Source organism: Oculina patagonica, chromosome 13, assembly GCF_052425735.1.
Source record: "Oculina patagonica isolate OP01 chromosome 13, crgOcupat, whole genome shotgun sequence".
NCBI classification, from domain to species: Eukaryota; Metazoa; Cnidaria; class Anthozoa; order Scleractinia; family Oculinidae; genus Oculina; species Oculina patagonica.
In genome coordinates this window covers 7,287,614-7,293,805 of record NC_135770.1, presented here as the reverse complement: position 1 = coordinate 7,293,805, position 6,192 = coordinate 7,287,614, and the positions used below count along the sequence as shown (strand labels likewise).

General features: G+C 39.1%; 1 protein-coding gene across 1 annotated transcript in view; it reads right to left on the bottom strand.

The window, feature by feature from the left end:
• LOC144636909 (uncharacterized) overlaps positions 1-6,192 on the bottom strand; it is a 264,977-nt gene that overhangs the window by 119,014 nt on the left and 139,771 nt on the right. The gene's annotated exons all lie outside the window — the stretch shown is intronic.

Genomic DNA, 6,192 nt, shown 5'->3' with positions numbered 1-6,192 from the left:
ATGTATCCTGTTCCTACTAGATTAAATGCTATGCATATAAACAAGTATGTATGTGTTGCTTTGGCGAAGCTCTGTTTGCTGGGATAATGAAAGACAAGACTACCATTTGGCAGATTTTGGCCACGGGTGTGGCCGTTTATTTTTATATCAAGGATAGAAATCTTAAAATATGGAAACCTTAAACTATTATCCCAGCAAAGGTGAGGGAGAACCCGCAACCCAAATCAATGACGACAGAACAGAGGGAGGGGCGGGAGGGGAAAATTGACTTGACTACTTGAAAGCCGGCCATGAGGAAAAGGGGGCGATGTAACCACGCCTGCACGACCTACATGTACATGTAAGAGCCCGTAAAATGTGACCGGAAGTATTCGTTGGAAGGGATTACACCGGAAGCTGGGAAATACTTACGAAACAAGCTACATAAACCCATTTATTTTTGCAAAATAAATATCTTTTATGTATCCTGTTCCTACTAGATTAAATGCTATGCATATAAACAAGTATGTATGTGTTGCTTTGGCGAAGCTCTGTTTGCTGGGATAATGAAAGACAAGACTACCATTTGGCAGATTTTGGCCACGGGTGTGGCCGTTTATTTTTATATCAAGGATAGAAATCTTAAAATATGGAAACCTTAAACTATTATCCCAGCAAAGGTGAGGGAGAACCCGCCACAGCCCGCCATGAGGTACGAGTGAGCGGGCACCCCCACCCGAAGCCAAAGCAACAGACGAAGAACACAAACATTGTGAAACTCCAGAGCACATAATTGTCAGTAGGTAAGGGGGATAGAGAAATCTGGCACATAACAGTAAAGAATATGGCCACTGGAAATCCTTAGGACAACTGTAGTTAAGGATGAACCTAATAACTCGATAAGCACAACTTACAGGTTAGACTTATTAGCAATCTGAATGACAATAGTCAGTTACAATACTGCTCCGAAAAATTTTGACAATGTATATCGCTGCTTTTATGTTATGCTTTTATGTTATGCTGCTTTTATGTTATTGCTAGTCTAAGATTAAGCCAAGGATTAAACTAATACCCATGACTTACTTTCCTAACATGATATAAGATTGTAATCATCGCCCAAATAAAGGACATGAAACTGGGAGCACACTCTTAAGACGACCGCCAACCATACCTGTGAGGCGGTCCAAGTGGCCTGTGCACGTCGTCAGTCACACTGATAGGTGGTTTTGTAAACTGTTGCCTAAAAACACTTGGCCCCTGCACAAGTGTGATATACATATACTGCTAAGATTAGTGACAATTATAAAAATTGTTGGTTTTCAACTAAGCCTCTTTTGACTTACGCCCTTTAAAGATTGACCTAAACAGAGCTGAGCAACTACATACTAGATAACTAGTAAGTAAACGGAGGCCAGAAAAAACCTGCCACAAAAAACCCCATAGGGAAAAATTGGTCAGGAAATCTGGGTAGGAACCAAGGCTCAAGCTCTAGCCCATCCTACAGGGCATTAACTTATATTAAATTGTAATAACTATTAATTGCTTTATACCAATACAAATGTGCTCACATTATATAACCAAACACAGCAACTACACGTAGATCTCAGATTATTGGCCATTGCATAAGAGTTCAGCCCTACTATATCACAAAAATGAAAATTGATTCCATTTTTAACCAAGTCAGTGGCCCCTGCGCACATGGTTGGATAAACTAATTATGGCATTTATGAACTGCCAAATTTTGTTAATGTTAAAAGCTTTCCCAAGAATAGGAAACAAATGGCCCCTGCACAAATGCTTCCGATTTGGTAAATTATGAGACTAAACATAATTCTATCACAGACTTGGCCATTGCATGACAGCTCAGCCCTATTATATCACTTAAAAGAAAATTGTTTCCATGCTTAACCGAGTGGCCCCTGCACACTTGGTTTGATAAACTGATTATGATCTTTATAAACTGCCAAATTTTGCTAATATTACAAGTTATTTGCAAGAATAGGAAACAAATGGCCCCTGCACATATGCTTCCAACATAGAAATTATATAACCACATGTAAAGACAACAAATCTATCTCAGGCTTGGCCATTGCATGACAGTTCAGCCCTCTGTGGCTGGACTCCTTAGAAGAAACCCTCATGAGCTGCATTTGCTGAGGCAGAAAAATCAAGGTACACAACTTCCTGAAGGGTTGAGGAATATCAGGTACAGGGCAAATAACTGCAGGTCAGCAAGAGAAACTGTCTATTTGGAAAAGTACCAAAATGTTGAAGGCCATTAATGGACTTGAGGTACACTGTCCAGAGCTGAAGCAACCTGTAAAGCTAATAATAATAAAACCTCCAAATGGGTAGTTGGCCAAAAATAAAAGCTAAATATCATAAGACAGCCAAATGATACCGTTGAATGTCATCAAAGGTTCCAAAATGTCAGCATATATGTACTCCATGAGAACAGTTTTTACCCTTACAGTATCACATGAATAAGTATGTTACTTCCAGTCATGGTAGTTTAATCTTGACCTCTTGGATAAACCAAAATAAGTAACGGTACATTTTGATTTTATAAAGCAAAAGAAAAATATCTTACCCAGTGCAAAGATGGTTTTATGATTTTATAAGATTTGTTCAAGAGTAATATAGAACCTGCCCTTATCTTTATTATACAAAGAGCAAACGAAAGGGGGAATTTAAGGAAAGGGCATTACAAGCAGAAGCTGAGGTACGATAATATGCCCAAATCCATAAGATTGTACCTGATACGCCGATCAGAAAATATTTAAGACAAAATTTACAGTATCTTTCTATGCTGATATGTTAAACATTGAGAATTGTACACTTGTACCTACACTTTCCTAGTAATCAACAAACATCACTTTCAGGAATGATTAACATAGTGACCCACTCTTTGAATTAATGAGCTAATAATCAGGTGATAAAATGGATATTGTTGTGCTTTGCATTCTTGAATTCTTGGTTTTGACGTGATGTAATCAAAATTCGAAAGCCTAGAATCGCAAGACCCCTGACTTTTTATCCTTCAATGGCAATTAGACGTGCATAATATATATCCTTTTGAAGGCTTTTAGCTCGATATCATTTGCCGTCTTTAAGTTAGAGCATTTTGAATAACGTACAGACCTGAGACTTGGACAAGTAGTTTATATAGTAGTTTTCTACTACTTGTAATTTTTGACTCAATAGTTTTGGATTTATTTGTTCGCGACTTGACAGTGAAATCCACCTATAGCCTTATAGTAGATAAACATAACGCAGATACTCTTGGCCCCTGCACAAAAGATCTGCGCTATGCTAGAGGAAGATATTCAGAATAGCTGGATATTTTGCGAAACATTTTGGCCCCTGCACAAACGCCTCCACCCAAGCGACTCTATACAACAGGGTGTGGGTGTCCTGGCATTTCTGAAGGTGTATTGCTTACCAATCGACACCTCTTGGCTACTCTGCTTTAGTAGCTTTGTGTTCTTTTAGGAGGAATTCTGGCAACGAAAATAAACTTTTAGGCCGTATTGTGAATGTAAACAAGAAAAAGTAGCGCAAAGTTCCGCTTAGAGCTTGGATGGACAGTGGTAAACCGTGCATGCCTGAAGAAACAATAGCCAAAAATAGGTGCTCCCTGAACCACACAACAACAAGATAGGACGACATAAACATATGGCCCACAAAATTCTATAACACCACAAGGATGTAATAGGCATACATAATGATGCAACAGCATAACCTGGTACATGAATGGCACAGAGCAGTATTGCTCCCGCCGAATAAGTATCATGACCCATGCTGAGTGAAGCCAAAAGACTGTACGTCCATAACAAACAAATGTGTGGCGAAAATAAGGAGACCAAAACAAAGTTGTGGCTAGTTCAGGCTTGGCTCTGGAGAGACAGTGGTATGTCTTCAGTACAGAGCCGCTCAAGTGGAAGCATCTGCTCCCTGCGAAGCCAGCTCCCGGATTACGGAGCCGTATTTCATCAGGGCAGGGGTATCATGGGGGGCCTTCTCAGCATAGATTCCTGGGCAAATAAGCATTCGTCCACTACAAAAGATAACCCTTCTGGGTACACACACATTTTGAGGAGCGTGCAATTAAGCTGAAAACTGGCTACCCTTTAGTTCCCCCTGGACCATGGTTGGTCTCAGCCCTAAGGATCTTAAGCAAACATTACCTGGGAACACAATGATAAAAATAATAATGATATATAACAATTGTGTGTGATAACAATTATCAACACAACGGTGCGTAACACATGAATGGCACAGGACAATGCAAACACAATGCCTGGCCGAAAGGATAATTCTACACCGTGGAATGTTGTACAGGCACAAGTGGGATATAATAAACCCCAACTTGAAAACCTGACAAAAATGGAGTATAAATCACTCCAGTTGAAAGGGGGTAGAAACTATGACATATAAACATGGTAAAATTAAGAATTATTCTACCCAAATATCCAACACCGTGTCTGTAGCATAGAAGTAGTAAACATAGAATATAAGTAGTCGCAACATGTAACACAGAACAGTGTACAAGCAAAGTACATGTATAGGCAAGCCGACAATGTGGTTAACATATTAAACTCTCACAATATCTGTATGATACAATTTGATAGACATGTACATAAGTCCCCAACACCTGTTCGATAAGTTAACCCCTGTAAGAATATTTACCGTGAGAGAAGGCGAATAATGGGAGAATAGTGGAGGGATGTGCACAGTAGCAATATGACCGTAAAATATAAGTAGACTCAACCTGTAACAAAATACTGTGTACAATGTGGTTAACACTCCCGCGATATCAGTACAACACAATTTGATATAAAAAGTCCATCTAGAAATTGCTTCTGCATTTCTCCATGATTATATATGTTTTGTCTTTGAATTTGAAATAAATTTCTTCGAAGGGCAACCCCACGCGGCCCTTTACGGGACAACAAACCAACGAAGCCACTAAGGCCAATTATCAAAGATTTGTCGATATAGTATGCTGCAAGCAAGCTGGCTTACAACGGTGTAAAAACACACCGCCAAAAGAACGCCGTTTGCAATACAGACAGGCCTTACGCGACAAAAACGTTCAGCAATTCACGGTAAACATAAAAGAGAGCTATTGCGCTTGTTCGCTATAAATTACTAATAGAAAGTAAGGCAGAGAGGCCCTCAGTCGCTCGATAGCCGGCGCCGTGAAACTATAAAGTTATATGTCATATTGCTAGCAATCTAACCAAAAATCAAATACTTAACTTGTAAATAGAGCATCCTTGCCACTCGTTACTTCGATAGGCTGCAAGAGATGGATCACAGATTGAAGAATACAAACGATTAAAGTTGATTGCTCGAACCTAGCAAAATTGACTTGACTACTTGAAAGCCGGCCATGAGGAAAAGGGGGCGATGTAACCACGCCTGCACGACCTACATGTACATGTAAGAGCCCGTAAAATGTGACCGGAAGTATTCGTTGGAAGGGATTACACCGGAAGCTGGGAAATACTTACGAAACAAGCTACATAAACCCATTTATTTTTGCAAAATAAATATCTTTTAATTATTTCTGTAAATTTTGAGATCAAAAACGTTGATAGACAAACATATATTTCACGAAATTTCATTGATTTTAATAAATTACGGTTTCCATGGTAACTAGTGGTTTTCGGACTTGGCACTATATCTGAAAAAACTTCTGTTGGTGAACACTTTCATTGCGCCAAGTTTCATGCTTGTATCAAAAAGTACACAATTCAACTAAAATTTCGAGCTAAGCCGCCGGACTATTATATTGTTATTTAATTTGCGCGCGCTTATAATAAGACCTCACTTTAATTTCTCGTACTCAGATTTTCTCTGGGCACGAGAGTAGGCCTAGGGTTCACGTAGTAATTTAGTTTTGCAGGTTAAGAACTTTACCCAGAAATAATATTTTTACTCGGCCTTTTAAGGAAACGCCCGAGTTGAAATTTCAGCTTTGTTATTTTTCTACGTTCTCCGTAAATCTCAGTTTAATGAAGAATTAACGACGTAACGGCTACGTCACGAATGCACATTACCAATTAGAAACGTTTGAAAACGTGTCGAGAAATATTGAACAAATATTTAGTGACGTATCCGTGACAACATGAATGACTATTACCAATCTCTCACGGATTCTTCTTCAGACACGTTATTTCAGTAATTCATACTTTCCCACGACAAAGG